The sequence below is a fragment of the Lepisma saccharinum genome, chromosome 1 (genome assembly GCF_977018435.1).
Source record: "Lepisma saccharinum chromosome 1, izLepSacc3.1, whole genome shotgun sequence".
In the NCBI taxonomy this organism is placed as follows: Eukaryota; Metazoa; Arthropoda; class Insecta; order Zygentoma; family Lepismatidae; genus Lepisma; species Lepisma saccharinum.
Genome location: NC_139229.1, coordinates 14,046,171 through 14,069,803, shown reverse-complemented (window position 1 = coordinate 14,069,803; position 23,633 = coordinate 14,046,171). Strand labels below are relative to the sequence as shown.

The following is a 23,633-nucleotide window of genomic DNA, read 5'->3' as shown; positions in this document are numbered from 1 at the left end:
ATAAACCACACCATACAGTGACCTTGTGCGGATGCAAGGGCTTCTCGTGAATCTCTTGTGGATTGTTTTCACACCAAAATCGACAAGTTTGTTTGTTAAAATACCCATTTAACCAGAAATGAGCTTCATCTGAGAAGATAATTTTTTAGGTACATATTAATTAATTCAATTTGTGAATTGATATTAGATTCCAAAGGTACATATTAATTAATTATATTTGTGAATTGATATTAGATTCCAAAGGTACATATTAATTAATTAAATTTGTGAATTGATATTAGATTCCAAAGGTACATATTAATTAATTAAATTTGTGAAGTAATATTAGATTCCAAAGGTACATATTAATTAATTAAATGTGTGAATTAATATTAGATTCCAAAGGTATATATTAATTAATTAAATTTGTGAATTAATATTAGATTCAAAAGGTACTTATTAATTAATTAATTTTTTGAATGGATATTAGATTCCAAAGGTACATATTAATTAATTAAATTTGTGAATTAAGATTAGATTCCAAAGGTACATATTAATTAATGAACGTATAAAGTTTAAAAACATTGTTGGGATCGGGGCATCGAGTTTTAAAAATAGGAATTTACGGGGCCGCAGGCTCACTGATTTAGAAAACAGAGAAAAGCATACCACACGAAAATTAGAAGAAATTATAAGCATATTTGTAATTTTTAAGATTTTGGACTGTCATAGCGATTTTTCGAAACGGGGAGAAACTTCGAAAATAGCTCGTAAAAACTAAAAAATGTTAATATTGATGCAAAATACGGTAGCCTTTGCTTATGTGAAATTTGTTTGAGATTGAGTTTGCCATTCTACACTGAACTAGAACCTGAAGAAACCGTACACAAAACTCAAAATTTTGAAAGATAATTCGTTCTATTACTCGGTTCTCTGCGATTTCACGGGACAAGTAAACATCTGTCTTCCGAACAGCAACAGGATAATCTAATCTCTGATCATATTTATCCACCTTTCAATCGATTTCCGAACAGATGGACAGAAATCATACGATTAAAAGTGAAAGTCGATTTTGTAAATTAGGGTCTCGGATTCTAATTTCAAGGCATTGGCATATCGATCTGGATGATTGAGCAAGACGAAACGCTGCTGTGTGCATGTTTGGGATTGCTTTGCGTTTCACCTTAATTGCATGTCCCTTGCTTGTAGAAATTTGTTGCTTCGACATGATATCTACTCCCCCCGAACAGAACTAACACGCAGTTCATTTGTTTAGATATTGTCAATACACAGACACGGTTACCAGTTTCTCTGGAAATCCTGGAGAAGTAATGAAAATCGAACTATGAGTGAATGTTGAAAATACGTCAAAATCTTAAAAAATAATGGAAAATAAAAGTTTTCTCCATGTGCCAGTTTGGGAATGAAAAATAAAATTCCACTTTTTTTTTTTTATTGATAGAGTTGTGGATAAACTTCATCCTCTCGAATAGCAACTGCGTTTTAATCAAATTAGAATTTTTCTTAAAGTGCTAATAACCATAGTGGAAATAAATTCTAACTTTTTATCGTGATATGGTATAATTTATTTAGAATTATGATGGACAGAATTTATTCTCTTGTATAGCAAATCGTGATATACGAGCATTTATTTTGAACAATGGTGGATAAACTTTATTATCTTGAATAGCAAATCATTTTAATCAAATAAGAAATTTTTAAGCGTTGATAATAATTTAAATAAATTCCTAATTTTTATCTTGATATAATTTATTTTGACATATGATAAATAAAGTTTATTCTCTTGAATAGCAAATGCATTGTAATCAAATGAGATTTTTTTAAGTGCTAATAACCATAATGAAAATAAATTCCAACTTTTTCGTGATATACGATACGATAATTTATTTTTAAATATGATGGATAAAGTTTATTCTCTTGTATAGCAGGTGTATTAGTATAACAGGTTGTAAAGGGTTTGACCATTCGTCCTGGAGACCGAAGTCCCCAGTTCGAGGTTTCAAACTACTCTACCGCTGGTCCGTAGGTTCAGGGTTCCGCGGCCGCCCGATTGGACAGTCGCCGGTCCTTGGTTCGCGTCTCCGGTTAAGGAAACACGAATCCTACCACCAGCTAACGGTTTAATTCCAGGTTCATGTCACCGGGTCGGTTATTTACACCTCCGGCGGTAAGCCACGTCGTGCATAAAGTGGTGCTGTTATTCATTTTATAGCAATAATAATAATAATAATTGTAATAATAGAAAACTATAAATCTTCTGGTCAATGGAGACAAGCTATACAGCTTCAAACTCAGGACTAAAACCAAAAATATCGACCATACGAGGATATACATCTATACATACCTATAAATGAATCAAGAACACCTGTAGGATAACGAATATATACGTGTATTCGGCAAATATAAACACAACAATGATAATATAACACATTACTTGTACATATCCCCTCGCTCTCATTCCATCATGCACTCACACACACACACACGCTGCAGGGGTGAACACAATATACCATTACATGATAAAATATCTAACCTCCTCTTTGGTTTATTTCCCGTGTACCTTCGAATATTTCAGATTTCTATTAGCCCCTTAGGCTTGCTTTCAATGTAAATAAGCGCGGCCAGCGCTCTGTCACGTATGAGACGCGATTAGCTCGGCGTCATAGTTACCAAAAGTAAATAATAATTGACATTACACTTGTTGAGGCACTATGCAAAAAGAATAAGCATACACTAAATGAATGACAAGAGGAAATTAACTTGATTACAAGTACACGAGTGCTGATAATACAAACGACTGTAATATAAACTAGGATATATTAAAAATGATTAAGTTGGCTATATTATTTAGTACCTAGTTTTCTAATACCTATATATATCAAAGAGCACGGTAAAAGTCAAATAATTAATTATATAAATACTCGGCGCGAGAATAGGAAAACAATAACAAATAGTAGGTCTTTTACATTTATAGAATTTCGAAGGGTGAGCGAAATAGGTTCTTAATTTTTGAAGATTTATAGTACTTTGGATTTGATTGGCCAAAATAATTAGTAATTGCAGGCAACATTGTTCGATTTCATCTCGCTTTGTGTTATGACGAACCAGTGGCGACGTAGGTGGACAAATGTTCACTCTCACACATAAAGAAATAACTGGAGGATACTATACCGACTCAATGGCGGCGTGGTCCTCGCTGATGTCAACTGTCCTCGTTGCGGCGTCCCGACGATACTCGTGGCTATGACAGTCTGTCCTCCTGGCGGGCAAAAACTGTCTCTTCGACTTAGACGTAACATTCATTTTTCTTCCTATTTTCCATCGCGGCGACGAAGATGGGCGGAAAAAGCACCTCGCTTCCATCTGTCTGCTCGGGGCGTTGCATCCGATCATGGCTTCAATGGCCGTTCGGGGATACGCAGGGCGTCGGGTCGTCTAAGGGCGGACGTCGTTTCATCTCTCTCTCTTTTCTCTATCTCTTCTCCTTTTCTCGGCGTAACATCCGTCTCACTGTTGTACTGTCGTCTCTCACCTGGGTTGGCAATGCGAGTTGTCGCTGCGGCGTGGCTTTCATCTCAGACGCCGTTATGCAAGCGTCGTGGTGCGGTTCTCTTGACTTAAGGCGTCGTATACTTAGGCAGGCGTCGTGGCTTCTTCTCTTGGCTTCATGGCAGCAGTAATCGGAAACCCGAAGGTCCCGTCCCTCTCGTAATTTTCAACCGCCCATGGTTATTCAATGTCCTTCCTTGCAAAAAGGGGAAAAACACAACTGGTGCACGTGAAACACGTAATTAACACGATCTCAATTCCTGGCACTGTCACTGTGATCACACACTCACAACAATTAACACGACGCGGTCGAAAGGTTAAAACAAAGCAAAGTTCCGTAACTCGCGCAAAGTGACGCGGAGATGGTGTTCGGTTTGAATATGGCGCTAAACTGTGTCGGTCCTCTGGAGTCCAGGGGTATTTAAGGAAATCTTGAAACTTCAAAAATCAACCGCCTCGCAGTTCGTTAGCTTAGAAAAAATGCTGGACGGTGGTCCTTCTTCCAGGCTCGTTGTCTACTTGGGTGGTTTGGGGGTGAAGAAAAAAAACAGAGCAGTCCTCACACGTGTTGCGAAAGAACTCCCCCTCGGTCGGCAACTGGGACGTTCTTCCTTTCGCTGAACAAGTAAAAGTCACCCTTAGTGTCAAAAATTCCACAAGTCGGTATTGTTTTCCTACCCTCGCCGTCTAGAACCGAAAATCCAAGAAAAGCCAAAAAGCACAACTGGCTACAGAAAGTTGTTAAGAGTATTTACGAAATTCTAAAATACACTCACATAAACTACAAAAAAGACTGGTGACAAAAGTAATTGTCACAAGGTGTAACTCTCTTCTCTTGAGAGTTCATGTAAAGGTTGTTTAGATTTTGATCGGACACCCTTCGAACATAGATTGTTTTTTTTTTTTATTCCTATACGGATATGGTGTGCTCTATAATTTTATATTTGTCATTCCCGTGTCGCATTTTTCAAGTCTAGCACTTTATGTAGATTTATTTTAATATTTTATTTCAATATTTGGCAATATTAAAAAATATAAAATAAATATTTTAATATTTGGAAACACAGAACACGGAAATTCAAGAATACTATTATTATGATGTTCATAGGATTATTACGGATGCTTTTTATCAATTTTCTTCGAACATTCATATCAAAATGCTTTATGAAGTCAGTGGTTATGTAACGACGCAAGTATAACGAGGGAAGCAAACACGAGTATGACCTGTTTCCTGCGTAGGTGAGCGAGTAGCGGTGTTTACGAAAAATGTTATTTATGCATGATGCCTTAACAAAAGTTAGGCTAAAGATAATGCGGGTCATTGTGATTTGTGATGTTGTGTTGATGGCTTTTTCAGTTTACGGCTTCAAGAGCATGTGCATTTATCATGTAGATAGCAAATTATCGCCGTGCGTTGTCATGGTATGCTGGCACTTACACTTACGTTTTAGCATAGTGTAGGGCTATCCATAGAAATAAACAGATGGCAAGTAGGTCAAGATCTCTCGTAGAAGATGACGTTCCAAAGGTTCAGTGAACAGTTACGAAAAACAGTCATAAAAGTTTCCTAAGGGTAGTTACTTTTTTTTGTTCCGTATTTAATACTAAAAACAATGAATTGTGCGACTTCATAAATTCTCTGAATGTTTGTTTCGGTGGTTGCGTAAGAGCGTGTAATGCTAATTGGGCATTGTCCAATGCTTCTACCTACTTGTACCTACTCTAACGGTACGTTTGTAGAGAACACCTGTGTGTTTAAATCACAGGCCTGTCGTAGGTTCGACTCCCACCACCGGCAAAAATAAATTCCTCGCCTGAAGACGAGGGAAAATGTGTTAGCCCGAATCGAAATGTCAGACCTGAGTGTATGTAATAGGAATGTCGAGTCCTGCAAGGGACCACTGTCGCTCGCTATTACTCGTTCGAGTCTCCCACCCTCGAGCGTATACAATGGAATATCATTTTAATGTGACAATAATCGTAGACACGTTCATGTAAAATATCCGCCTTAGTAGTTACAGCCCACAACATCTATTTCATTTTCATATACCACTGTGTATTGGTAAGATAGACTATATTTTAACTTGGAGATTATGACCAGTTTCACTTAATTTTCAATTTCACTGCATCTTTCACTTCACGATTCATAGTTGAGGGCCCACTACCATAGACAAATGACGGTTGTATGTGTACTACATGGATTCGATTGTATACCGCTAGTTTTGCCTGTTTGAGCGAAGAAGCTCCCAATTCCGTACGCTATCTAGCGTCGTCCGTGCGAACTATTTGGCGCTCGAGCGAAATCCTCTCGCTGCAGCACTCTAGTAGCAACACTAGACAATGAATAATGTCCAGTTAACATTGCATGCTGATACAGAAATTACAAAGTGATTTTTTTGCGAGCTCGGCTAGACCATTAGCCGTCGACAGCGAAACCATTTTTCGAATTTCCCTCTACTTTTGAAAACCCGCTATGATATTCCAAAATCTTTAAAAATTGCATCTGCTTAAGATTGTTTCGTGTGGTTTACTTTACCTGTTTTCTAGGTGTTACGTACTGGCTAATTTGCGAAGATGGGGATGAGTGATGAAATTGATGAATGGACATTCACAAACAATCAAGCCCGAGTGGGATTCGAACCCGGGACCCTTGGCGTCGCAGCGCGATGTTCTAACCACTCGGCCACAGGGTCCGGCACAAAGCTATTGAGTTGCAGCTTCACACGTAATTTCTCCCTTGTTTTCCGGGGGTAAGTGGTACAAATTGTAGAGGATAAAGGGAATTGGATTACGAACTGTGAAAGAAAAAAAACTTCAGATTCCAGGAAACCATAAAATTTTGTTTTCGCATTGTAATCGGATTTATTTCACAACTTTAGTTCAACTTTGTCGCGCTTCTGTACTAGATACCCAGATCAACACTTCGACCACGTTGTAGTTAAACAATTTACAACTAATACCCAAATTGACAGACTCTTAATGCTATATGAGCCTCCCCATTGACGTCGTTACCTTGTAATCAAGGAGTCCCGGGTTCGATACCTTGTGGAGGCACATAGTAGTGCGGATTCCACTTTAAACTGTAGGTCGAGTACAGATTAGCCTTACTGTGGACTTAAAACACCAACTCAATCAATCAATCGAAATACTATATGTACTATGCTGTATGTATGCGTGTGTGTGTGTGCGTGAGCGCCCGCTTATTTCTTCAGCATTGAGACATGAGAAAAATATTTCCAATTTAAATTTGAACATTTTATCTTTCATAAAAATAGCTAATAATATAATAAGGGCTTAGCCGATATCGATTCTTGTAACAATTGAAAGTTGTCCAAATGATTTATTAATATTTGTGTATAAGTGTTCCACTCTTATTTGTATTAATTTACCAAGATTTTTGCTTTAAAATATTTGAGAATTTCATTAGAATATTATTACTAAGTTCATTTTCTTTCACACGAAACTGGTGCAAAAGAAACTTCGAATTTTGTATGATTACTAATAATTATACATTGAAATTGTGTACGATATAAATACATTTTTAAAAACTGAATCATTAAAATTGCATTAATTAGGTTAACTATATAATTTATACTCGTTAGTAAATAATAAAAGACGATATTTTACGGATGTCATAGAGGTTTTGGTTATCATGTATTATTTCTACCTTGTCAAACAATGCTAGAAAGTAAGCGTTGGCTTCTCAGTTGGCTATCAAGGGCGTTAGGTTCAAAGTATTTGAAAGTAAGGAAACTGTTTTATGGAGTTTAACGAAGTACTAATGCTTCCTTGTAACTTCTGATCTCACCTCTTTTCGATTCTTATCTCTTAGACGTCTGCAGTGGCGGAGAGCTGCCTGAAGTGGAGATCATCAGCCTCCTGGAGGAGCAGATCCCTCAGTATCGACTTCGCGCGGATACTTTAACTCAGTTCACAGGTATGTACGCAATAATTTTTATATATATAAAAAAAATGTTTCTTTTTATGCTGCATGTGTTCCCAACTAAACTTTGAATCTGAGTGAGTATTTGCATTTAACGTTTGATGGATTTTTCAGGTTAATTTGTGGTTGTGTCGTTCTTTTATAGAGGAACTATTAAACCTCAATAAGCCACTTCGTTGGCCGAACGCGTTCAGTGGTCGACTCACAATCTCGCCAGAGGTGAATCTGAATCCAAGTCTCGGCCTCGATCAAAGCAGAATGCTTGTTATTTTTATTGTTAATAACAGGCAAAAGTTCAGTTAGTATTCGAACAGAATAACAAAGTAAAAATTGCGTTAGATCGAGAAAAAAAATGATTATAAAAATACTGGAATCGGGTTATGTTTTCATTTTCTGCCATTAGTGCAAAGAATAAATGGATCTGCAGTTTTCAGTATCCAAAAACTAGACTTTTATGTAAGAAGTCACACAACATAAACTTGATGACTAAGATATCCCCCTAACATCTAGATTTTTTTCAACGGTGCTGTGTAGAAGTTAATAACAAGGTAGAATAACTATGAAATTCACTACACTAAAGGTATTAAATGTAAAAATATAATGAGTAGAAAAATCTCCCGAAATATATTATAATATTAATAATAAGTTTGGAATAATATTTTTACAGTTTATAATAGTTATTATATTATAATAATTATTATTTCTACTGTTCGAGTTTTGGCCTGACCCTCCCCCTCTACAAAACTTTCTGGTTGGGGTTTCTTTGTGAGAGTCCCTCAATATCAGTGAACTATCACTCATTGTCATCGTCGCGATTATCCAGAAGAGAGAAATACGACGCTATTTAATAAAAAAACAAACTATTTTTATTGTATGTAGGGTATTGTATTCTACTTTTATACTCGTACTGCTCATTCATTACGAAAAATCAAGACTAATTGTAATAAATAAGCAAAACTTTGTTTGGAATTTCAATTCGGACGATCATGACAGAGAGATCAAAGGCCTTGAACCATCTTGAGGTAGAGAACATGATTCCTGGAAGTAGGATATCTCAGTAGTTTGTACAGAAGATAATGTTTGCCCCCTTTCCGTACGTGATTGCAAATGCGGTCATGGTACTTTGAAAGTTCATGTCCATTGCACATCTCTTGTTACGTGATGTTCAATAAGGTCATTGGTCGAAGAGGTGAGTGGAGCCGGTATGTTATAAATATCGAACGAGATTTCTCAAAAGTAGGAAAATGAGGCAGGACGAGTGTACTATATCGGTCACTGATGAGAAGGAAGCAGTTGCAGACCACTTCAACGGCTGAAAAATGACATAAAAACAATGTGTGTAATGTGTAGTACTAAAGTAATAACAATAGAAGCTCTCTCTCTGTTGAAGACATTGGAGAAAAAGTTATTATAATTCAAGCATGGATTATTGTTTCCAAGTTATCGTTAAGGTTGACGTATTTGATTTTCTTAAAACGTTTGTGGAAAGAATAAGGAGAAATCATCAACTGTTAGTAACGCAGGAATCTCTCTCTGGACCGTAAATGTGTGAGTTATTAATTTAAACTGCTCCGAATGTCCTGCAGTGGATACGATCTGGAGATATGTCCCTATTTTCCTTCATTTTTCCGCATTTGGATGTGTAGTATATCTTACAACAAATAACAGGTCTGCCCCTCACTTGTGATTTCCCCTTGAAATGTGTACGCCTCTTGCTCAGTGGGATATCTGTAATTACTACGTGACTCCACACACGCCACGAAAAGAGATTAGAAAAGAGTCGGCATGCAAGAAGGTCGTGAGTGTGCACTAATGCCCCCCCCACGTGTTTGTTAATGGAAATTGCACCCACTTTGTTATTCTGAAAGTTCCATTTATTTGTTACAAATTCTCTGCGTACAGAAGCTAAAACAACACTAGTAGAACATTTAGTTCAGCAGAATTTCTGTGGGTGGAGGGAGGTGTAATGCCAGTATACATACACACACACACACTTAGGACCAAAGTATAACTGATATATTTAATTTAATATATAAATACGTGGCCGTGCTGTCTAAGCTTTGGGCTTCGACTGAGGGATGCCCACAGGTTCGAGTCTGTCGGGGGAAGGGTAACAACTTTTCTCCTGAGATTTCAGCCTGTGTATGGGACCGGTGACCACCCAGCATCGTGAGGAAATTGGGGAGCTACGAATGACTAGCGCAACCCCTGTCAGAGAAAACCTACAACAAACAACTGCGGGTTCGTCGTGGTGACCACACGTCACCCCGTAACTGGTTGGGTGATCTCCCACGTCGACAGGTGGGATTGAGGCTGGCAGTCGGTAGGTGAGGCACTGGCCCTCATGGCCTGTTACGACGCGGGTTATTGTTACATGAATACATTTGTGTGGTCATGTAAAAAGGGCTATTGAATCGAAAATACTAATGCCAAAGTGGATTCTGTTTATTCTTTCTGTGTGATGTTGCTAGCCTCCGAAATAACATACATTTTTAACATTAATCTGGAGATAACAACTTTCTCATTTAATCTCTCTATTTTACGTCGCATTTCAGCCACTTTTGGCTAATCACAACCATGAGAATGAACGGTGATATGATGACGAAATAAATACAAATAGATGACTCAACACGAGCCCTGTAGGAGATTATTATCCTGACTGTGGGTCCAGGCGCCAGAGCCTCGTTAACCTAGAAAATGCAGGCCAGAGAGTACTATGTGAAAAAGAAGTTGACGATTGACCTGCAGCTAAGATCAGCCTAAACTGTGGAAGAAATTACGCTATAATTAAAGATAACAAGAAATCGGAAAACGCAACACAATTTTGTTAAATGTTGTTGCACGATTCTCTTTTACAAATTGGTCACGACGCTGGATGAGCAGATTGTTTTGCATATGAAATTGCCTATGTTTAACTTTCTATGCAATGTGTGTGTATTGATGAATGTACCACACATAAAAGCACGTATTTCACATGGAAAACTAAAAGCTCTCTTACAGACAGTGGAAGAGTCCATCTCTTCGCAAAATGCTAAAAACATTTGAAAAACACTGTTGTCATATCAGTTCGTCCTCATCGTTGCGATTGCAGTTACCAAGAGTGGCAGAAAAGTGACGTATTTTTTTTTTAAAAAAATCAATCGTTGCCAGTGACGTGAAGAAATAAAAAAAAACAAGTAGTTCGGAATGCCGAGACCGTTAGTGGGGAGGTGCTACTCGTACCACAGCATTGGGCCTCGCTCTTCCGAAGTACATACGGTATTTTATTGAAGCGTATTAATTTATTTCTCAACTATTCAGCATTTATTTTACATGTTTGAACTAGCAGATCTTGACGGTCGGGTACTACTGAATGACTTTAGTAAGGCAATATATATATCTGTACCGGCTTGCCGCCACTCGTGTTGCGTCACGTAGACACTGTTGCCTATACACACGTGTCGTCTGAAGCGCTTTCCTGCAAGGATTCTTCGCACCGTGCTTTCTCTTGCCTTTTGAACATTCTGTCGTACGAGGGTCACTATTTATATTTTGAGCCTTGGCAACACTGATTGAAGTTAGGCGCGATTTGACGTTTGCACGGAATCGTCTGGCATTATTGACCATAACGTACTTCAAATGTTTTGTCAATAGCTTCATTTGTGTTGTTTATGTTGCCTTGGAGATTGCGCGACAACAATAAAATGGAATTAACTCGTGAACATTTTCGTGCGATGATTTTTTACGATTTTCGACGTGGATTATCAAGACAAGAGTGCATCGATCAACTTACTTCCGCATTTGGCGATGAAGCTCCATCCTTTGCCACTGTGAAATGCTGGTATAACGAATTTAATCGTGGCCGCCATTCGCTCACCGACGAGATTCGCGAAGGTCGTCCAAAATCAGTTGTTGTTCAAGAAAACATTGATGCTGTGCAAAACCTAATACTGCAAGATCGTCATGTGACATGCTGTGAGATTGAGGCAACCATAGGCATTAGTTCCACCAGCATATATAAAATATTACGTGATCATTTAGCTGTGAGAAAGGTATGTTCTCGTTGGATCCCACACAATTTGACAAAAACTCAAAAAGATGCTCGCGTCAATTGGTGCAAACAAATGCTCAATAAATACAATCGTGGTGCTTCAAAAGACGTATATAAGATTGTAACAGGTGACGAATCATGGATATATGCATATGAGCCGGAACGTAAACAGCAGTCGACTGTATGGGTGTTTCAAGATGAACCCAATCCAACAAAAGTTGTTCGCGCTCGAAGCACATCTAAACAAATGGTCGCCTGTTTTTTCGGGAAAACTGATCATGTGGCAACTGTGCCTTTAGAGGAACGTAGAACGGCCAACTCTGAATGGTACACAACAATTTGTTTGCCAGAGGTCTTCGGTCAAATACGGAAAACAAACAAACGCCGTCGGATCATTCTTCATCAAGACAATGCCAGCTGTCACACATCTCGTCTAACAACCGACTTTATGAACAGTCAAAAAATCGAATTGATGGATTGGTCATCCGCCGTACAGTCCTGATTTGGCACCCAATAACTTCTTCTTGTTCCCGAATGTCAAGAATAAATTGCGTGGACAACGATTTTCGTCGGCGGAAGACGCCGTTGATGCGTTCAAAAACCATATTATGGAGGTGTCTCAAGAAGATTGGAAAAACTGCTTTGACAAATGGTTCGAACGAATGCAAAAGTGTATTGACCATAAAGGAGAATACTTCGAAAAACAATAAAACAGTTTTCAATGCCAAATTCCTGTTTTTTTCATTGTTAGGCTCAAAATATAAATAGTGACCCTCGTATCCAAACGAAAATCTCTTCCATGCTGGAAACCTCCGACAATCACTGCAGATACTAACATCACAACAAACACATCTTCTATGGTCCATAATTATTCTATTTTATGCCACACAGCGCTAGGAAGGGAGGGAAAGTCAGAACGTGCAGAGTCCATAAACCCTTTCCACAAGCGTGCGGCGAACTTTGGCAACGTCCATGGCCGGTTCGCCGACGTGGTTGGCTTTCGCTGTCACAGCCCAAAGAAGGCTTCTTCTCTTTTAGCGGGAAGCTAGTATTTATACCTTGAATAAGTGAATATCAGGGCGAAAATTTGCGTTGATTTTCATTTGCTGTTGGTGATGAATTTTTACCAGTAAATTTACAGAAAATAAATATGCTGCATAAATGCCGGCAGACGAAACAGCGCATTGCATAGGAATCTGGACTCTTACAGACACCTGTATGAAACTTGTATTGTTTACATAATGAACCCGATAAGATAAGATGGTCTGTATAATTTGCCGTTATTCAAACATAGTGAAGCCGTGGCATGTTATCGTACTTTCATGGAATACGTTCTGTACTAATACACTTTCCTGCTTTAAATACACCAGGATTCAAAATATATCACTGTAATTCTTTATTGATTAGTTATTGACATCTTATCAGTCTTGTTTCTCCGCGTACAAATAATTTTTTTACACCATCAAGGTAAACCAGGAAAAGGTTCTACCTCCTTGATGGTCGAGTTTACGATGTCGGACTAAAGGATTCGGGTTCGAGTTCCGGTCTGGACACGTTTGTTCCTTTGTGAGTCCCACTTCATCAGCTTAATTTAATCATCGTCGTCGTCGCTATCAGCCAAAAGTTACTGAAAGGCAAGGCAAAAATATAGAAAGGGAAGAACTCAACAAAAATAGAACCTTCGTGGTACAAAATATAAAAGGAACCCCCATATTGGGGAAGGGAGGGGGATGTGGGTGCTAGGAGGAAGAGGGGTGGAGCATAGGGAACTCAAAACTTAATGTAGTGAAAAAGTACTTTCCAAGTCCACATGTAGATAATTTTGTGTGGCGTTAATAAAAATCGCAAATAGTTGCAAATAGATTCCTGGGAAAAAATTAAATTAACATTTAACTGAGAAATTGTAATAATTTTATTGCCAGTAGTGGCATTTATGAAATTTAAGATGAATTCAATTACCTTGAAAGTAAACCTGCTTCCGTCCAATAGTTTTTCATTTAGTAAGGCGACCAGAGCGTGGTGCTGATCAGTCACCTCCAAAAATGGCTGAAATCGAGAATAGGGCCTCTAACCCCCCCCCCCCCCCCCATGTTCCTTCATGGCATGGTGCAATGTGCACGGGGAAGATAAACATATCGCAATGTCAGAAAACTCATATAAATACGGCCTGTAAAGCAGCTTTTTATTTTATTATTTTTAAATATGGGTTTCTGGGGAAATATGCAATTTTTCACACATTATCTACACACGTGTGGAAACAGTACTTGAGGTAGCGCCCAAAGGATATTGCCAAAATCTTGGAAATATACATCACATTGGATTTGTCGCACAACTATTTTCAGCGAAGTTCCTCAACAACAAATATGCCATTTTTTTAAAGTTAATAAAACTGTATTTTGTCGCAGTCCGCATTCCTAACGAATAGGTAGGTTCTTAGTTGTGAAAAATCGACACTCGACGCTCTATTTTTAAATATAAGTTTAATCTTGAAAAAAGTAAAACAGTAATAGGAGATAAGTTCAGTTTTTATTGGTATTAAGTTGGAAGTGCATTATAATATAAGAGATTTATGTATTTGAAACATATTTACATCTTACCTAAATTGGCACGTGGTAAAGGTACGTACTTTGCTATTATGTATCCAAATCACGGAGCCTATCGACAGATAGGTGGAAGTTCGTTATTGTATTTCTGGATTCTTAGATCTCTCATATATTTTCCGATAGTGTCTATGCTTCTTGTTCTTACTTCCTGTGGAATCTGTACAAACCTGCGATAGCCATGAACTAATTAATAAAATCGTAATGCAAGCATGTCGTCCAGTAGAAAAAATAAAGTAGGAAGCGGAAACTTATGTGTGTGGTTCGTTTGTGTATTCTTCCTACTTGTAATACTGAACGAGCATGCTCATAGCGCCTGCGTGCAGAGAATTCGAATCCATCGACTTTCTTAAGAATGCGGGTACCCAAGCATAAATTTCACGCAAACTTTGCTGCTCCATAATGTCCGTTGTAGATAAAGGACATTGTGCGGTAGGTAAAATATGACTTTCCCTATATCGAAGGAAATGTGGCACAAAATCATACGGTAGAAACCAAGGAAAGAAGTGAACGGACCAAAACTAGTCACTTGAATAATTCCTTCCCCCCCCCCCCCCGTCGATCACAATCCTTTTTTGCGTGCTACGACCTTGGTCTGCACTGTGAAAAATTTATAAAATTGCGGTAAAATCCTTAAAAGTCATAAAAATTATGGAACAGACTGTACACACAAACTGTTGTTTATGAAACGTCCCGAAGGCTGCAACACTGATCAAGTGAGCTGCAGAACGCCATTTTGAAGATGGCGCCTCCTTCACACACACTTACCACTGAGGATTCTTGCCCTTAAAGAAGAAAATAAGAAGAAAACTGGAATCGAACCCAGAATCTTCGGCAAGCGAAACTGATACACTACCACCGGGCCATTTGCAATCAGACAATATCTTCGCTTAATGAGGCACGCATTGAAAACTTCGAAACTTTGAAGTGAACTTAAAACATAAAGTGGACTTAAAACACCAACTCAATCAATTAATCAATCAACATGAAATGCTTCCGTGTAAAGTACCTACTGCTACAAGATTTCTGGAAGCATTTACAAAGAATTTATGCTAGCAAAAGTGTTAAATGAAATGCTTCCGTCTAAAGCGAAAGCGTCTGTAACGATTGTTACAATGCCATCTCCACACCGTCTCTCTATGCAGATATTTTTCTCGCACTTTATGCGCATGTGGCATGTGTCAGTCAAGAATGTCAAGAAATCAACAGGTAGGTCAAGAAAGTCAAGGAATTATGCTTGTGGTCAAGATTTTTTTTTTTTACAGTATAGTGAATTTACATTGTTATATAACCCTGTACCTGTACTGGAATTCGTTAAATTGCTAACTAACCAAACTAACTCTCTAGCCTTCTTAAACCCGAAGGTTCATGGCTGCAGCAACACAGGCCTTCCATGTTTCCCTATTTTGAGCAAGTTCTATATACTCTTTTCCATCCCTACCGATTTCCCTTAGGTCCATCTCAACGTTGTCCCTCCATCTTCGTCTTGGCCTTCCTACAGGTCTCTTACCATCAGGTTTCCCAACAAGAATCCTGTAAACTCCTCGTTCCTCTCCCATTCGTGCCACATGGCCTGCCCACCTAAGTCTTCTTGATTTAATTATTCTAATAATATCTGGACATGAATACAAATTATGTAGTTCTAAATTATGTAACCTTCTCCACTCACCTGTCTCCTCATCCCTTTTAGGTCCAAATATTTTCCTAAGGATCTTATTTTCAAATACTCTCAATTTATGTTCCTCTTTCAATGTAAGGGACCAAGTTTCACATCCATATAATACTACAGGCAAAATTACTGTTTTGTATATTTTAACTTTCAGTTTCTTAGATATTAAACGAGAAGACAAAAGTTTATGAAGAGAGAAGTAACATGCATTTCCTGAATTAAGCCTACTTTTTATTTCCTCTTTAATATAATTTTCATTTGTTAATATTACTCCTAAGTATTTGAATTTGGAAACTGGTTCAAACGAGTTGTTATCAATAATTAGATTTTGATTATTACCTAACACTTGGTTTCGGCCTGTAAGCATATATTTAGTTTTCTCTTTGTTAACTTCCAAACCTATCTCTTTAGCAGTTTTGAAAAATATTTTAGCATTATTCTTAATTGTATTCACATCATCCCCCAGTAAGTCTACATCATCTGCATATGCTAACAACTGAGTCACACCATTTAATTTTAGTCCTTCTTTAGTTTCTTTTACCTTCCTAACAGCATATTCTAAGGCAAAATTAAAGAGCAATGGAGATAATGCATCTCCTTGTTTTAACCCATCATGAATTGTAAATTTGTCAGACATATTAATACCCACACGAATTTTACTTTCTGTTTCACTGGTGCATACTTTTATCATACTAACAAGCTTCTTAGGTATTCCAAACTCAACTAATATATTATATAGTTTATCTCTTTTGACTGAATCATATGCTTTTTTGAAATCAATGAATAGCTGATGGACATTTTGATTATATTCCCACTTTTTTTCAAGTGTCTGTCTGATGTGAAAAATTTGATCTGTAGTTGATCTGTTACGTTTAAATCCACATTGATAATCACCTATAATTTCATTAGCATATGGGGTTAGTCTTGTTAAAAGAATGTTAGATAATATTTTATATGTTGTTGAGAGTAGAGAAATTCCACGGTAATTATTGCAGTTCATTTTATCACCTTTTTTAAACACAGGAACAATTATGGATTCTTTCCACTGTTGAGGGATTTCTTCTTTATTCCATATTAAACAGATTAATTTATGAATTTGATACATTAATGAATTTCCACCATATTTAATTAACTCAGCTGGTATTAAATCAATGCCAGGTGCTTTGTTATTATTTAGCCTTTTAATAGCATCTTTAACTTCAGTCAAGTTGGGTTCTGGAACTAAAGGTTCTGCTGTGTGTACTTCATTCACTTCTGATTTATCTCCTACATGGACATTTAAAAGGTCATTAAAGTAGTTCTTCCATCTATTTAGAATATCACTTGGGTCAGCTAGAAAATCACCGTCTTTATCTTTTATCAAGTTTACTTTAGGTTGCCACCCCTTTCTAAATTCATTTACACCTTTATATAAATCTCTGATATTTTTATTTTTGCTGTTTGTTTCAATTTCGTTAATTTTGGTTTTCAAGTAATCTCTTTTTTTACTTCTAAACGTGCGGTTAACTTCTCGCTTTATTCTATTATAATTGTTTAGATTTGTATCATCAGAGTTATTTAACCACCTAAGTCTAGCCTGATTTCTTATTTCTATTAGATTATGACATTCATTATCAAACCATGGCTTACTTTTTCTCGGTTTATGGTATCCTATACTTTCTTTAGCTGCTGATTCTATTGCATTACGTATGTGCTCCCAATTCTTATTTACGTCTGTTTCATTTATATTTTCATCATCATTTAAATCCTGCAAAACATCAAATCTATTTGACAGTTTAATTTGGTAATCTTTCTTAATTCTTTCATCAGTAAACTTTCCTGTATCAAATTTTAGAACTTTTAGATTTTGTTGCTTATGATTTATCACTGAGAGTCTTTCTCTTAATTTAGCAATTACTAAATAATGGTCACTAGCACAGTCAGCACCTCTATGTGTACGAACGTCAATTATACTAGTATGCCTTCTCTTATCAATGAGAATATGATCTATCTGATTGTGAGTTTTACCATCTGGAGAAGACCAGGTATATTTATGGATATCTTTATGTTTAAAAGTGGTACTTAAATTGAATATTTGGAAATCTAAAATTGCATTGAGTTGTGGTTATGATTTGTGTACTTTGTTTCTTGAGAATCTCATTCTTGTATGTAAGTTGTGTAAAAATATTAAAGTAATGTGGCCATTCCCCATCCAGAATGAAATCTGAAGCATCAATTTTTACATGTATTAATAAATTCTAAGTCTCTTGTTAAAGTACAGCTTAAGTTTTCATCTTAACCGATCCTGTAGTAGGGTTTTTTTCATTAAATAAAAAAGATCTATTTTCTTAATTTCCCACTATTCCTAAGTAAAGAAAAATTAAAAACAAAAAGGCCAAGAAAAAGTCAAGAAATTTGGATTTGTTATTTTGGTAGACACCCTAAGGTTCAGTGACATACGTCGTAGCAAATAATACGGACATAATTTCGTGGTTACCCCCCATGTCTCCCCTTAGATTCAGCACTCATATTAATGTCAGCCCATCCTTACAGCTAATAGCTTTCACCGGGGACAAATGGTGTCTGTTTCTTGTAGGGGAAAGTGACTGACTTATTAGCTTTGCAACGAGATACTAATTATGTTTGTTCTGCGTGTGTCTGTCTCTGTGCTTATCGTATCCGTGTACTGTACAGAGGTGCAGCTCTGTGCGATGGGAAGCTTCACTGTAAAGTAAAAGTAATTCATTTCCTTTCTGAAAGTTTTCATTAACCATGTTTGGGAACGTAAGCTACAACACACACCATACAACATCGTCTGTAATATAGATCTTCCCTTACGAAGCAGTGGTAATCAAGGGGTCCCGAGATCGATCCAGTGGTTCGGATTCCCGTTCAGTCCCAACTAAGCTATCTGTGCTACGTAAGATGAATTCAAGCTGTGTCCTATACATCATATGTACTATGTATGTGTTTGCACCCTATTCATAAATCTTAACTCTAGACGTAGGTAGTTCTTCACTATTGAATTAGGCTATTTTACGTCGGTTTTCTACCACTTTTGTCTGATCGCGACGATGAGGAAGAGTGAAGATTTTATGAAGGGACCCTCACAAAGAACACCCCATGTCCAGGCTGGAATTCGAGTCCGGGACCTATGGCTTTTGCGCGCTGCGCTAACCACTCTGCCACGGAGGTCAGCTTTTCGCTATTGAAATGTTAATTCGGAATTGATTATCATTTCAAATCCTTCTTCATGCTTAATTTCGTAATTCAAATTTTCCTGTTCTCGTTACCTTTATTTTTGGCATTGTTTTGTTAATATATGCCATAATTATTTGAATACGTTTATCCTAATTACACGTTTTTAGAATCAAACAAATTTCATTGGGTGTATTTCTTGACTGCGGAATTTGCATGTGTTTTTGTAACGTGGAGATTTTAAGAAAAAATAAGAGGAACAACTTTTGCTCCACTGTGATTTATTACTTTTATATTGCAAACTGGATGTGCATAAATTATAGAGAAATATTCTCGTGTAATGTGCGTTCTAGCGTAGCGTCGACAAGGGTTAAGCTACACGAGCATGTAGTATTTGTTCATTATAATAAAAACCTTAAAAAGCGATGGAAATCATGTCACGAAGCCACACACGCGAGTTAGCGCTTTCCGCTAATTGATTATTGTTGCGTAAAAACAGGGAAGAATTTTTTTACCATCTTATTTTATCTTCGTTTGCTGTATGGGGCTTTCCTTCCTTTCTCTTTTATTAGTTCGGATCTTGAACAGGGATATGTATTATTTCATAATAGCGTACAAATTTTGTTCACTTCATAACTCTACCCTCTGTTAGATTTAAATTAAGAATCGCTGGCCTTTTTCGAATAGCGTAAATCAGTCCCTCCTTCCTTAAAATCTATGAATCTGATTTACTTTTCAGTCGATCACTTAGTATTCTCCGTGACATAGTATGACGACCTTCGTCGCCCATAAGTATTCTCCATGACATGGTATGATGACCTTCGTTGCCCGTATTTCAGTAGACACAACAGACAAAAATCTTGTGATTTCGGAACCTACGACAAAGAAAGGCTACTGCTCTAAGAGTTACCACTCCTCTTTCCCTAAAGAGACTGTAAAGAAGGAGTGTGGGACATATTGCCCTTTTTCATAACCACAGAGAGGTATGCGGGAGGAGATGTAGCTCTTCAATGAAGATGACGGAGATGTGGCAAGGCTTTCAGATGTCGACTGTTACACGCGCTGTGGTTTTCTCAGGAAATAGCGTGGGGTAGAGATCTCTAAACATGGCAAGAGCTGCCAATTAGCTTCTTAATTATTGGCCACACTTTTAAAACGTATGACTCCCTCAGTGTGTAAGTTGTGTGAAGTGTGTGTATCGGATAGACCACCAGTTTCCCTATGCCATGTTGGACATTCCCAGTGCGTTCGTGGTAACGTCGTTGCCTTGTTATCAAGGGATCCCTGGTTCGACATCTGTTGGAGCCACATTGTAATAGCGATTTCCCGTAAATCTGAAAGTCTGTAGCTATATTGTCTATGTATTTGTTCATGGATTAAATCCGAATGTTTTCTTCACTCATCACTGGCGGAGCCGTATTCTTGTAAGATATATCTTTTGTACACTGTTTATGGACGTATAGATTGCTGTACCCATTTACTTGTTTAAGTCCGCTCATTCTTCAGATAGGCTGGTTGGGACTGGACTGATAGTTTAGACTTGGATCTGAATCTCTCAGCAATGTGTTTCCACCAGGAATCGAACCCGGGGCCAGTGTTGTTTAAAGATCCATGAATTTTAAATAAATTCAATTCTGGTCGAGGAGAGAAAATCAGCAAGCGTAAATGGGTTCTGGACCGTAGAGAACCTTTTTTATCTGTAAAGTATTTTTATTTCGGTCCAGGAACCTTTTTTTCCGGACCAGCTTAAATACAGTACAGCTCCGTATTGAAATGAAACAATACGCAACTTGGACCGAATTTAAATTGCCCGATTAAAAAGGTTCCGGTCCTGTTACATAACCCAATATTAGAATTTATTGGTTCTTGGACCTTTACCAAAAAGGTCCAGGTATTGTAAATAAATTCAATTCCCGTCCGAGAGAGGAAATCACCAAGTGTAAATGGGTTCTATCATAAAAAACATTTTTGTGTTTAAATTATTTCAATTCGGTCCAGGAACCTTTTTTCCTGATCAATTTAAATACAGTCCAGTAATCTTTTTTTTTTTCCAGATCAATTTAAATACGGCCCAAGAGCCTTTTCTTTTCGTATTAGTTTAAATACAGTCCAGGAACTTTTTTTCCGGATCAATTTAAATGTGGTCCAAGTTCCGTAGTGAAATGAAACAATACGCAACTTGGACGGAATTTAAATTGTGCGAGAAAAATTGTTCCCCGAACCCATTAGAACTTGTTTCCTTGACCGTTAACAACCCTGTCCGGCACCCCTTGATTACAAGACAGTAGTGTAACCACTATACCATCAGCTAGGCACACATTTGCCACATATGCATGTCAAAATTTCATGCAACCAGCAAACGTTTTTATTATTGTTAAGCTAATTAAGCGTTGTAGATCTGAAGTTAATATGATACGATCAGGAAGATAAATAATGTGTTTTGGAACGGAATTCCTTTTTTCAAGTCGTAAAACATAGGTTCAGTACTGAGGAAAGTATCAGAGTTCCACTTTAGGTGTGTGTGTATATATATTTTTTTCTTTTACACACAGCAGAGGAGTGACCTTGAAAACATTGTCAATCTGGAAGTGCCGTTCGTTACAGATAATGACGCTGGACAAATCGCTTGGTTTTATAATCTTCGCAAATACTTTAGATTTTTATCGCTCCCTCATTTGTTACTGGAGTGTCTCACGCGATTCCCTCCCTCCGAAATCTATATCTGCGGTTTCGTTATGACTAATGAGAGGATTTAGGCTGAGGGCTTCATTATTTTGCAAGAGTGGGCAGTCATTACGATAATGGCATTTTTGCATCTCGTTCAGTAATCAGCCTGAAAAGTATTAACATTCTGCCTCGTAAATGTACGAGTAGATGATGATTGTCCAATTCAGTGCACGGAATAGAATGATTTCTCTGTTCATGCGTGTTTCTATAGGTATCCTAATTTGACTAAACGCACGGCCATGAAAATAGTCGGATGGGCAGAATTGCGGTGGTGCCACATATGAGGAAAGCGAGAGCGGGAAAGAAGTCGCTGGTTCCCACGCACTGTGTGGCAACGTCAACTGGGTTGCGTTGCTACCTCTCTTCGGGGCACTTTGGTGTCGTCCATGACCTTTCAAGCAAATACTGTCAATTTGTATCACCGTGGATTACAAAGACCAACTCTACAACGAGATCTTTCATTCTCTTAAACCTCCGAACACACGGGGTTGTGCTCCGACATGGCAACAGCGCGAACTTCTGCCACCCGCCTAATTTCATGGCTGTGCGTTTAACGATACAAAACCCGTATACTCGTGCATGTAACGAAACTTTCTTCCTTTGCTGAAAATGTTCCCCTCGTTCAGATAAGTGGTTCTCAACCTTTGAGAAACCGCTGCCCTGTATATATATAAGTCGATGTCCCGATCCCAATATGTTTACACCTTTTAATTTTAAGCATTGAAATTAAATATTAGGAAATAGTTTGTGACATAAGTAATGGTTCGATTATGTGTAGGCTTGTTGACAAATCTAAAAAAAAAAAAAATTGCTTCAAAATAGTTTCTCGTGGCTCGTGGTCCAGCTGTTGAGACACAGTATATGAAGTAGAAACCCTTGCAGATTTTTGATGATAGCATTGTCGTTAAGAAAGTTAGTACGTGAATAATATAATTCTGACGATAGTTTTAACTCCATCATCACAGCTTGAATTAAATTCTCGCGAAAATATTTCGAACGAACTTCAATACCGTCAGATTTGAGTTCTTGAAAATTTCTATCGTCTTTACACAGGATTTTAAGAAAATGGTTTACAAGTTGCTTGAGGCATATTCAAATTACTTATTAACTGAAAGCCGAGAGGCACGTGAAGTGACGCCTGACAGACAGAAGAGACTTTGATGGATGTGCGATGATGTTATTCTCTGTTGACACACTGGCTGTTACCTTTCAATGACAGAACGAGGTGAGCGAGCTTCTACGTACCGGTTACTGAGGAGTGCAATCCACTTTGAAATTCAATTTTTCGCTAGTGTTTGTCTACTCAAGTGATCGTGCTAACTTCTAGAGTAGTTGAAACGCACTCATTTTTGCTCTGAGTATATCATTTTTGTTGCAAACAAAGAATGGTATATTAGTGAGTGTCCTAAAACTTCTCGTCTTATCATATCGCAATAGCAATAACAATCGAACAAAAACGAAATAGTCTGTAGACTCGATTTGACTATGCTGTGAAGTCAAATAGCAGTTGCGTTTGCTGAATTGATGACCTAGAAATAAACTCGCTAATTTGTTGCTTATTTTCACTTCAGGTGAATTTCTCAATAGGACTTTTCTGCGTCAGAAGTCTGAGGTGTTATGAAGTGAGATGAGATAAAATATCCAACATTTGAGAATTGCTCTTCATATTATGTTTTAAATAGCTAGCGATTCGAGGACAACTGATTCGAAATTTTCACGTGTTGTAGCTATACATAAGTGCCCTTTTTATGAAATTGAGTCTGCGTTAGTACCGAGTACTAAATCTAGAGAGCACGAGTTAGATACTAGTAGGTTATACTGTGCTTTAACATTCAGTAAACAAAACGAACATTGAAGAATTTCTAAGTTCACTAATGATTCTTCCACTCTTAATTGTAATGGGAATATTGTAATCAAGAGACAGTTTTGTTATGGATT

The 23,633-nt window shown here is 37.6% G+C and overlaps 1 protein-coding gene across 2 annotated transcripts in view; it reads left to right on the top strand.

Annotated features, from left to right (window-relative positions):
- Positions 1 to 23,633, top strand: part of milt (trafficking kinesin-binding protein milt) — a 281,696-nt gene that overhangs the window by 83,948 nt on the left and 174,115 nt on the right. For both annotated transcript variants that reach the window (XM_083129399.1, XM_083129392.1), the window contains exon 3: positions 7,382 to 7,486. The gene's annotated coding sequence lies outside the window, so the exon portion shown is untranslated. The remainder of the gene's footprint in view (positions 1 to 7,381; positions 7,487 to 23,633) is intronic.